Raw genomic sequence first — 12,485 nt, 5'->3', positions numbered from 1 at the left:
AATATAAAAATTTGCTTTAAAATTTTTCATCATTTATCTTTAATGATCAATGGGAATGTTTGTCATCCAATCCCAAGTGCAATGCCTCTGGCCTCAAGTTGTTGCTAACTTAGACAGGACTACCCAGGGTGATGGGGCCTTTAAACAAGATGTCCTCTGGAAGCTGGTTCCAAAGGGATGCTCGTAACACTAATGGAATGCCACGAAGCAGTGGCTCTTACCTAGAGGTACACATCAGAATACCCTTCGGAGATTTTACAAAGCACACCTGCCTCAATTCACCCCGCCACCTCACTTCCCAGTCTCAGGGAATATATCTGAGATGGATCATGGACAGGTGTATGTTTTAAAAACCCTTAGAATAATGTGTGCTGCTGATTCAAAGTTTTAAAATTTGTCCAGAAGTAATTTCTCTTTGAGGTTCTTGAAAACAAGTCTTAAGGTAAACAAAATATACTATAGCTGGTCCTACAAGTTTCATGTTTATGTAAGAAAAATCAGGTGGAAAATTAAGAAATTAGATGATTATTTTAGAACCACTCAGTTGTAGAGTTGATGAGAGGTATGATTCCAATTGCCCTATTTCAGAATTGAAGTCCAGAGGCCAAAGAACTGAAATGATCTGTCCAAGGCTGTACAGATAGTGGAAAAACTGGCAATTAAAACCCTTTTCTCAAGCCAGCCCTGATGGCCTAGTGGTTAAAGTTCAGCACGTTCTGCTTCGGTGGCCCAGGTTCAGTTCCCGGGCGTGGGACAACATCACATGTCTGTCAGTAGCCATGCTGTGGTGGTGGCTCACAGAGAAGAACCAGAAGGACTTACAACTAGAACACACAACTATGCACTGGCGCTTGGTGAAGAAAAAAAAAAAAAAGAAGATTGGCAACAGGTGTTAGGCTCAGGGCGAATCTTCCTCAACAACAACAACAAAAACCCTTTCTCCTGTCCAAAGTGAAGTAACCAACTGTAAAATCTAGGGCAAACTAAACTTTGAGTTAGTTCAGGGAGGCAACATGCCTTCTGTGGCCCATAAGGAAAGCAGATGGCAACATCTAGGGCCAGGAGAACCACACTGCAGTTGTGTGGAGTTGTAAGCTGAAGGATCCTGGGTCTTTAGCGACCTCACAGAGCCTCATTACCAACCCTGGCCTGACATACAGGTTTTGTTTATTTGAGAGAAATATGTTTCCTTTTTTATTAAAAGATTTTATTTTTCCTTTTTCTCCCCAAAGTCCCCCGGTACATAGTTGTATTTTTTTTTTCAGTTGTGGGTCCTTCTAGTTGTGGCATGTGGGATGCCACCTCAGAATGGCTTGATGAGCAGTGCCATGTCTGTGCCCAGGATCTGAACAAGTGAAACCCTGGGCTGCCAAAGCGGAGCGTGCAAACCCAACCACTTAGCCATGGGGCTGGCCCCTGAGAAATACTTTTCTATCTTGTTTAAGTTAGTCTTGTTTGGGCTTTATTATATGCAAGCAAATCTACTTCAAACTGATGCAAGATTTTGTTCAAACATGACCTTATCAGTGAAGCCTTCTTTGACATTATATATAATAAATAGCAAAATTCTCCCTTATGCACAACTCTCCATTTGCTTGGCCCTACTTTAGTTATCTCCATTGCACCTAATATCATCTGACACACTGCATGTTACCTATGTTTATTTATTTGTTGTCTTTTCCCCCTAACCAGCTATAACTTCTGTGAGGGCAGGAACTTTGGTTTGTGTTGCAAACATGGTGGGATGGAAGGAGGGCCAAGAAAGGGCACGCCCCATCCTTAAAGGGAAACCCAACTTCTTACTTTTATTGGTCAAAATTTAGTCATGCAGTGACACACAGCTGCCAGGGAAGTTAGGGAAAGTGGTCTTATAGCTGTGCATCAGTATACCCAGCCAAGGAAGAGAGGAAGACTATATCTTGGGAGGCCACTACCAGTCTTCACTATAAACCTAAAAGAAATAAGATGAGTGTCTTAGGAGGATGTGTGGAGAGGAGCATTGCAGATAGAGAGAAGAGCAGTGCAAAGGTCCTGAGGAGGAAGCATGATTCACAAATCTGAGGAACAGCAAGGAGATCACTGTGGCTGGAGCCAAATGAAATAAAAGAACAGTGGCAGGAGATGAGGTCCTTGAAGTAGCAGAGGGCCCAGATCATGCAGATCTGTAGGCATTTTAAAGACTTTGGCTTTCATCTTGATAAAAACAGAAAACTTCTGGAAGATGCTGAGCAGAGAAGTTAACATGTCTGACTTTGATTTTCAAAGGATCCTTACTGCTACATTGAGAAAAGACTGTAGAAGGGTCAGAGTGATACAAGGAGACCAAGGAGGAAGCAACTGAGATGCTTGTGGCTTGGATCAGGGAGATGGTGAGAAGAGACGAGATTCTGGATATATTTTGAAGGTGGAGTCAACAGGATTTGCTGATGCATGTGACAGGAAGTGTGGGGCAGGTAGCAGTCAAGAATGACTCCAAAGTTTTTGGTCTGAGCACTGAAAGGATGGAATTGCTATCATTGAGATGGAAAGATAGCAGGAGGTACAGATTTTGAAGGGTAAATCAGGAGCTTATAGCTTTGGACATTTGCTTGAGATGCACATAAGATAGACAAGTGCAGATGCCATGAAGGCAATTGGAAGCTGGCGTTGAGAGGCTTGAACTGAAAATACAAATTTAGGAGTCTTCTATATGTATACTGTGATTAAAAACCTAGTAATTAAAAGAGATCACCCAGGAAGTAAATCTAGACAGAGAAGGGAAGAGGACTAAGAACTGATCACCAGAGCACTCCAAGGTTAGAGAGAGGACTTAGAGAGAGGACTCAGAGAGACTGAGGGTAGAGGGGAACCCAAGACAGTGTCCTGAAAGGCAAGGGGAAAGGTTTTCAACGAGGAAGGAGTAAGTACAATTACTATATAACCCAGCAATTCCAAAACACGTGTCCACATAGACTTGCGCATGAATGTTCACAGCAGCATGATTCATTATAGCCAAAAAGTGGAAACAACTCAAATGTCCATCAACTGATGTATGGATAAACAAAATCTATATCCATACAATGGAATATTATTCAGCTACAAAAAGAAATGAAGTACTATCATAACATAGATGAATCTTGAAAATATTATTTTAAGAAGGCAAACATAAAAGGACACATATTATATTATTCGATTTATATGATATGTGCAGGACACACAAATCTACAGGGACAGAAAGTAAATCAGTGGCTGCCAGGGACTGAGTGATGGAGAGTGACTGCAAATGGGTATGGGGTTTCTGTTGGGGGTGATGTTTTGGCATTAGATAGTGATGATGGTTGCGCAACTTTGTGAATATACTAAAAATCACTGAATTGTAACTTTAAAAGAGTGAATCTTATGGAATATAAATTATATCTCAATAAAGCTGTTGTTAAAAAAAAAAAAAGGGGCGGGCTAGCGCCATGGCTGAGCGGTTAAGTTCGCGTGCTCTGCTTCAGCAGTCCAGGGTTTCGCCAGTTCAAATCGGTACCGCTCATCAAGCCATGCTCAGGTGGTGTCCCACATGCTACAACTAGAAGGACTCACAACTAAAAAAAATACACACCTATGTACTGGTGGACTTTGGGGAGAAAAAGGAAAAATAAAATCTTTTAAAAAAAAAAAAGGGAGAGGGGCTGGCCCTGTGGCCGAGTGGTTAAGTTTGCGCGCTCTGCTGCAGGCGGCCCAGTGTTTCGTTGGTTCGAATCCTGGGTGCGGACATGGCACTGCTCATCAGACCACGCTGAGGCAGCATCTCACATGCCACAACTAGAAGGACCCACAACGAAGAATATACAACTATGTACCGGGGCGCTTTGGCGAGAAAAAGGAAAAAATAAAAAATCTTTAAAAAAAAAAAAAAAAAAGGGAGAGAGTGATCAAATGAGTCAAATGCTGCCGACAGGGTGAATAAGATACACTGAAGTTGGCAATGCGGCATCACTTGACAAGAGCTGTTTCATTCTGTAGTGGGATTCATTAGAGTGGGTTCCAGAGAGAACAGACAAAAGAAAGTAAAAACAGAAAGCTTATATAATTCTTTTGAGAAGTTGTGTTCTAAGTAATAGGAGAAAAAATGGATGATTGCTAAAGAGGGCTGTGGAGTCAAAGGAGAGGTTGGTGGTGGTGGTTTTTTTTTTTTTACAAGATGGGAAATATTACAGCACATTTCTCTAAAAATGGGAATGATTCAGTAGACAGACAAGAAAACGATGATCCAGGAGAGGGAGGAGGAAGGAGAGAATTCAGGGGGCAGAGTTCTTGATTGGGTCACAGAGGGTACGGGTCACAGGGGAGGGCTGATCTTGAACAGGAGCAAGTACAACACATCTCCAGTGACTAGAAGGAAGGAGACAACACAGCATGGGGGCAGGTAGTGGATGGATGTGAGGGTGGGAACAGATGTACATTCTCTCTTGATGTTCTCAGTGAAATAGAAAGTAAGGTCATCATCGGAGAGTCACGGGTGAAAAGGGAGATGTTGAAGGTTAAGGACCAAGGGGAAGGTATGAAACAATTGTTTAAAATAGAGGAAGAGTAAAAGGATTAGGGAGAGCAGAAGGACTACCAACAACATAAGGGCCCATTTGAGGTGGGTAGTCAAGTATTTAAGGTAAGACATCAAGCCAAAAGTTAGAAGGTAGGAAGGAAATAACAAAGACCAGGGTGGAAATAAATGAAACAGAGACTAAAAAGATAATAGAAAAGGTCAATGAAACTAAGAACTAGTTTTTCGGAAGGATAAACAAAATAGACAAACCTTTAGCTAGACTCACAAAGCAAAAAAGACGACTCAAATGAATAAAATTAGAAATGAAAGAGAAAACAATACAACTGATACCACAAAAATACAAAGGATCAGAAGAGACTCCTATGAACAATTATATGCTGACAAATTTGAAACCTAAAATAGATAAATTCCTAGAAACACACAACCTACCAAGACTGAATCATGAAGAAATAAAAAAAATCTAACAGAGCATCACAGCAGAGTGAATTTTTCCCTTTGTCTCTCCTGTCCAAGTTACAACCAGTAGGACATCTACTGACCAAGAAAGGACTCTATGCACAGCACACCAGAATGCCCAAGAGATGCATACATCTATACATCTGAAGGTAGGTGGACTGGACTTCCTGGAGGCAGTGGAACTAGGGAAGCAGTGGTGGCAGCTCCTGAGTGCAGAGGTTCCAGGATCTGTGGCTATGCCTGAAAACAGAGGCCTCAGGAACTGAGGTGACACCCAAGAAAGTCCAGGCAGTGCACACTCCCTGATGCACCAGGAATCATTGTGGGCCTGTGACCAGAGGTTCTGGGAACTGTCAGATACCTGTGACCCAGCCCCTTCTTCAACATTCAGCCCTTCCAGAAGTGGGGCTGGCTCAGCACTTCCCACTCCCCCAGCAGTGGCAGGTAGTGCCCAAAACCCAGCCCCTTCCATTTCCCCTGGCAGCGATGACTCTGACATGGGCCCTTCCAGCAGTGGGGGCTGCATCCAGAACAGGGATACTCCTGGCAGTGGCAGTGGTGCCCATGACCTGAAGTTTCAAAAAGCACACCAGTGCCAGAGACCAGAGGCTGCAGGAGCAGCAGCAGTGCTCAAAGCTCAGGGCCTACCCTTCCCCAAACAATGGCAGATGGTCCCCAAGACCTGAGGCTTCAGGAAATGCAGTGGGACTCATGGCTTAGCCCTTATCCTTCCCCAAACAGTGGCAGGTAGTGCCTGGGACCTGAGCCTTCAGGAAATGCATTGGGACTCATGGGTTAGCCCTTACCCCTCCCCCAGCAGTGGCAGGTTGTGCCTAGGACCTGAGGCTACAGGAGCCACAGCATTACCCTGGACCCAGGCCCCAGTGGCAGCACCTCTGACACTGGCCCCTACCAGCAGTGGGGGCTGCATACAAGACCCTGGGCTCCTGGCAGTGGCAGCAACACCTATGAACACAGTGCCTCTGCCAGCACCCCCAGGTAATCTGAAAGCAGTAGCAAAAGTGGTACACATGGCAGCAGCACCCCAGCCCATGGAGAACTTGCCAAAGGCAGTAGGGCAACATCAAACTTAGGCAACTTCAGAAGCAGCAGGGGTGTCTGCAGCCCAGTGACTTCAGTGGCGACACACATTACTGCAGTGACATCATAAGGAACAAAGCAACAGCAACCTTGGAGGCACAAGCAGCACAAGGAGGGCACTGATGCCACCTCTGGCAGAGGCAGCTGAGGACGTAAAGCATAGACTCTTGAATACAACCAGAAGTAGCTCAGAATCAAAGTAACCAAAGCCTTACCCAAATAAGAAAGGTGTTTACTACCACAAATGTGCTGGCAGAGGAATAACTCATCAAGCACCAAGAGGAAATATAGTAACATGGTAGCACAGAACGAAAATGACAATTCTCCAGAAACCAAACATGAAGTCATGGAAGATTGCAATCTAACTGACAGGGAATTCAAAATAGCTATCATAAAGAAACTCAAAAAGTTATAAGAAAACTCAGAAAGACAGTTCAATGAGTTCAGGAATAAAATTAATGGACTTCACCAAAGAGATTGGAAATCTTAAAAAAAAAAAAAAAAAAAACCAAAACAACCAAACAGAAATTCTAGAGATGAAGAACACAATTAATGACATGAAAATAAAGTAAAAAGCATTAGAAATAGAGCAGACCAAATGGAAGAGAGAATTAGTGAGCTAAGCTTAAAGATAGAAATCTAGAAATGATTCAGGTGGAAGAAGAGAGAGAACTAAGATTTCTTTTTTTTTTCTTTTTTGAAAGGAAAGATTCGCCCTGAGCTAACATGTGCCACTAATCATCTTCTTTTTTCTTTCCCCCCTAAAGCCCCAGTGCATGGTTGTATATCCTAGTTGTAAGTGCTTCTAGATCTCCTATGTGAGCTGCCACAACAGCATGGCAGCTGACAGATGGGTGGTATGGTTCTGTGACTGGGTAATGAACCAGGGCTGCTGAAGCAGTGAGAACACTGAACTTTAACCACTAGGCAACCAGGGCTGGCTTGAGAGAACTAAGATTTTTTAAAAATGAAGAAATTCTATGAGAAATATCCAGCTCAATTAGGAAAAGCAATATAAGGATAATGCATACCCCAGAAGGAGAAGAGAAGGAGAAAGGAGAAGAGAGGGAGAAAGGAGCAGAGAGCTTATTTAAAGCAATAATGCTGAGAACTTCCCAAACCTGGGGAAGGCACTGGACATAAAATTACATGAAGCCAACAGAACTTTTAATTATCTCAACACAAAAAGACCTTCTCCAAGGCACATTATATTAAAATTGTCAAAAGTCAATGACAAAGAAAGAATAGTAAATGCAGCCAGAGAGAAGACAATAACTTACAAAGGAACTTACATTAGGCTATCAACAGATTTCTCAGCAGAAACTCTACAGGCTAGGAGAGACTGGAATGATACATTCAAAATATTGAAATACAAAAACTATCAGCCAAGAACACTCTATCCAGCAAACTTATCCTTCAGATATGAATGAGAAATAAAGGCTTTTGCAGACAAACAAAAGCTGAGGGAGTTCATCACCATCAGACTTGCCTTACAAGAAATGTTTAAAGGAGCCCTCCTACCTGAAACAAAAAGTAAATGTACATAAAGCTTTGAGGAAGGTGATAAATAGACAGAATCAGAAAATTGCAACACTGTGTCAAAATCTGTTAGTAAACAATTATAACATAAAGGCTAAAGGGAAAGAAAGCACCAAACCACTTCAATTTGGTCACAAACTCAATACACAAAAAAGGATAATTTGTGACAACAAAAACATGGAAGGGGAAGAGGTAGAGGATGGAACCTGCATAGGCTAATGGAAATAAGATGTTAACAGCAGAAAAGGACTGTCTCATCTATGAGATCTTTTATACAAACCTCATGGTAACCACAAAACAGGAAATCAGAGCAAAGTTGCAAATCATTAAAAAAGAGGAAACTAAGAAACATAACACCGAAAACCACCAAACTGAAATGGTAGACAGAAACACAAGGAAAAGGAAACAATGGAAATATAGGACAACTAGAAAAAAAAAGATAAAATGGCAGTATTAAGCTCTCATATGTCAATAATCACTCTAAATGTTAATGGATTGAATTCACCAATCAAACAACACAGAGCGGCTGGATAGATTAAAAAACAATACCCCAAAATATGCAAGCTCCAGGAGATCTATCTCAGCTCTAAAGACAAACATAGGCTCATAGTGAAGGGATGGAAGATGATAGTCCAAGCAAATGGCTACCAAAAAAGAAAGCTGATGTAGCCACACTTAGACAAAATAGACTTCAAGTCAAAAAAGATAACAAGATATAAAGATGGACATTATATAAAGATAAAAAGGATATTCCACCAAGAAGACATAACATTTATTAATATATATGCACCTAATAGGAGCACCAATGTATATAAAGCAACTATTAACAGACCTAAAGGGAGAAATTGACAGCAACACAGTAATAGTAGGGGATTTTAGTATCCACTTACATCAAGGGATAGATCTTCCAAATAGAAAGTCAACAAGGAAACATTGACCTTAAATGAAACTCTGGACCAGATGGACTTAATAGGTGTATATGGTACATTCCATCCAAAAGCAACAGGATACGCATTCCTCTCAAGTGCACAAGCAACATTCTCAGAGCTATTTTGGGAAACAATACAAACCTCAATAAATTTAAGAAGACAGAAATCATATCAAGCATCTTTTCTGACCCAAAAGTATGAAACTAGAAATCAACTACAAGAAGAAAGCTGGAAAAGTCACGAATGTGTGGAGACTAAACAACATGCTACTGAACAATATTGGATCAATGAATAAATCAAAGGAGAAATAAATAAATACCTGCAGACAAATGAAAATGAAAACATAACATACCAAAATTTATGTGGTGCAGTAAAAGCAGTACTAAGAGGAAAGTATATAGTAATACAGAAAAATCCTCAAGAAACAAGAAAAGTCTCAAATAGTCTAACACTACACCTAAAAGAACCAGAAAATAAGAACAAACAAAGCTCAAAATCAGTAGAAGGAAGGAAATAATAAAACTCAGAGCAGAAATAAATGAAATAGAGACTAAGAAGACAATAGAAAAATGATCAATGAGTTGGGTCTTTGAAAAGATAAAATTGACAAACCTGTAGCTGGACTCATTAAAAAAAGAGAGAGAGAAGTCTCAAATAAAATGAGAAATGAAAGAGGAGAAACTACAACGAATACTACAGAAACACAAAGGATTATGAGAGAATACTATGAAAAACTATATGCCAACAAATTGGATAATTTAGAAGAAACAGATAAATTCTTAGAATCATACAACCTCCCAAAACTGAATCAAGAAGAAACAGAGAAACTGAATAGACCAATCACAAGTAAAGAGATTAAAACAGTAATCAAAAACCTCCCAGGGCCAGCCTGGTGGCATAGTGGTTAAGTTCTCACACTCTGCTTCGGGCAGTCTGGGCTTCACAGGTTCAGATCCTGGACATGGAGCTAGCAACACTGATCATGCCATGTTGTGGCAGCATCCCACATGAAATAAAGGAAGATTGGCACAGATGTTAGCTCAGCGACAATCTTCCTCAAGCAAAAAGAGGAAGATTGGCAGCAGATGTTAGCTCAGAGCCAATCTTCCTCACAAAAAACCCAAAAACCTCCCAAAGAACAAAAGTCCAGGACCAGATGGCTTCTCTGGTAAATTCTACCAAACATTCAAAGGAGATTTAATACCCATCTTTCTCAAACTCTTCCAAAAAATTGAAGAGGATCAGACACTTCGTAACTCATTTTACGAGGCCAACATTACCCTGATACCAAAGCCAGACAAGGACAACACAATAAGGGAAAATTACAGGCCAATATCACTGATGAACACAGATGCAAAAATACTCAATAAAATATTAGCAGATTGAACACAACAATACATTAAAAGGATCACATACCATGATCAAGCAGAATTTATTCCAGGGAAGCAGGGACAGGTCAATATCCACAAACCAATGTGATACACCACATTAACAAAATGAAAAGTAGAAATCACATGATCCTCTCAATAGATGCAGAGAAAGCATTTAATAAGATTCAACATCCATTATAATAAAAACTCTCAATAAAATGGGTAGAGAAGGAACATACCTCAAATAATAAAGGCCGTATATATGACAAACCCACAGCCAACCATACTGAATGGTGAAAAACTGAAAGCGATTCCTCCTGAGAACAGGAATGAGACCAGGATGCTCACTCTCATCACTCTTATTTAACATAGTATTGGAAGTCCTAACCAGAGCAATTAGGCAAGAAAAAGAAATAAAAGAGATCCAAATTGAAAAGTAAAACTGTCACTATTTGCAGATGACGTGATTCTATAGGTAGAAAATCCTAATGAATACACCAAAAAAATATTAGAAATAATCAATGAATACAGTAAAGTTGCAGGGTACAAATGCAACATAGAAAAATCAGTTGCATTTCTATATACTAACAATGAACTAGCAGAAAGAGAAATCAAGAATATAATCCAATTTAGAATTACAACAAAAAGAATGAAATACCTAGGAATAAACTTAACCAAGGAGATAAAAGACCTAAACACTGGAATCTATAAGACGTTATTGAAAGAAATTGAAGAAGACGTAATGAAATGGAGAGATATTCTGTATACATGCATTGGAAGAATAACATAGTCAAAATGTCCATATTACCTAAGGCAATCTACAGATTTGATGCAATCCCAATCAGAATCCCAATGACATTCTTCATGGAAACTAGAAAAAAGAATACTAAAATTCATATGGAACAACAAAAGACCCTGAATAACCAATGCAATCTTGAGAAAAAAAAGAACAAAGCTGGAGGTATCACACTCCTTGATTTCAAATTATACCACAAAGCTATAGTAATCAAAACAGCATGGTACTAGCAGAAAAACAGACACACAGATCAATGGAACAAAATTGAGAGCCCAGAAATAAACCCACACATCTATAGACAGCTAATCTTTGACAAAGGAGCCAAGAACATACAATGGAGAAAGGAAAGTCTCTTCAATATACAGTGTTGGGAAAACTGGATAGCCACATGCAAAAGAAAGAAAGTAGACTGTTATCTTACACCATACACAAAAGTGAACTTAAAATGGATAAAAGATTTGAATGTAAGACCTGAAACCATAAAACTCTCAGAAGAAAAGATTGGCAGTATGCTTTTTGATGTTGGTCTTACCATTATATTTTTGAATATCATTTCTCTGCAGGCAAGGGAAACAAAAGAAAAAATAAACAAATGGGACTACATCAAACTAAAAAGCTTCTGCATGGCAAAGGAAACTATCAACAAAATGAAAAGATAACCCATCAACTGGGAGAAAATATTTACAAGCCATATATCTGATAAGAGGTTAATATTCAAAATATTTAAAGAACTCATAAAACTCAACAAGCAAAAAACAAACAACCCAATCAAAAAGTGGACAGAGGATATGAACAGGCATTTTTCCAAAGAAGACTACAGATGGCCAATAGGCACATGAAAAGATGTTCAACATCATTAATTAACAGGGAAATGCAAATCAAAACTACAATGAGATATCACCTCATACCTGTCAGAATGACTACTTTTTAAAAGAAAAAAACAAGTGTTGGAGAGGATGTAGAGAAAAGGGAACCCTCATGCACTGCTGGTATAAATGCAAACTGGTGCAGCCACTATGGAAAAGAGCACAGAGATCTCTCAGAAAATTAAGAATAGAAATACCATACGATCCAGCTATTCCACTTCTGGGTATTTATCCAAGGAACACAAAAACACTAATTCAAAAAGATACATGCACCCCTATGTTCACTGCAGCATTATTAATAATAGCAAGACTTGGAAGCAACCTAAGTGCCCATCAATAGATGAATGGATAAAGAAGTTGTGGCATATATATACAACGGAATACTACTCAGCCATAAAAAAGGCTGAAATCGTGCCATGTGCAGCATCATGGGTGGACCTTGAGGGTATTATGCTAAGCAAAATAAGTCAGACGGAGAAAGATAATTACCATATGACTTTACCCATATGTGGCAGATAAACAAACAAACAGAGAACAGATTGGTGTTACTAGAGGGAAAGGGAGTTTGGGGAGGGTGAAAGGGGTAAAGGAGCACATGTGTATGGTGATGGATGGCAACTAGACTTTTGGTGGTGCACACGATGCAGTCTATACAGAAGTCGAAACATGATGTTCACCTGAAACTTATATAATGTTATAAACCAATGTGACCTCAGTAATGAATAAATAAATAAAATCTGAACAGATCAATTACTAATAAAGAGATTGAATCAGTAATCAAAATTCTCCCAACAAACAAAAGTCCAGGACCAGATGGTTTCACAGGTGAACGCTACCAAACATTTAAAGAAGAATTAACATCAATCCTTCTCAAACTCTTCAAAAAAACAGAAGCAG

General features: G+C 39.8%; 1 protein-coding gene and 1 long non-coding RNA gene across 15 annotated transcripts in view; one reads left to right on the top strand and one right to left on the bottom strand.

Moving 5' to 3' along the window:
- The window catches only part of FAM13A (family with sequence similarity 13 member A), a 316,899-nt gene that overhangs the window by 130,272 nt on the left and 174,142 nt on the right, over positions 1-12,485 (bottom strand). The window lies entirely within an intron of this gene.
- LOC138923617 (uncharacterized) overlaps positions 4,295-12,485 on the top strand; it is a 31,504-nt gene continuing 23,313 nt past the window's right edge. Inside the window, exons 1-2 of the long non-coding RNA XR_011437492.1 lie at positions 4,295-4,393; positions 5,045-5,136. This is a non-coding gene — a long non-coding RNA (uncharacterized lncRNA). The remainder of the gene's footprint in view (positions 4,394-5,044; positions 5,137-12,485) is intronic.

Source organism: Equus caballus, chromosome 3 (genome assembly GCF_041296265.1).
Source record: "Equus caballus isolate H_3958 breed thoroughbred chromosome 3, TB-T2T, whole genome shotgun sequence".
Lineage (NCBI taxonomy): Eukaryota > Metazoa > Chordata > Mammalia > Perissodactyla > Equidae > Equus > Equus caballus.
Note: the sequence above shows the minus strand (reverse complement) of the source record. Positions and strands in the feature narration are given on the sequence as shown.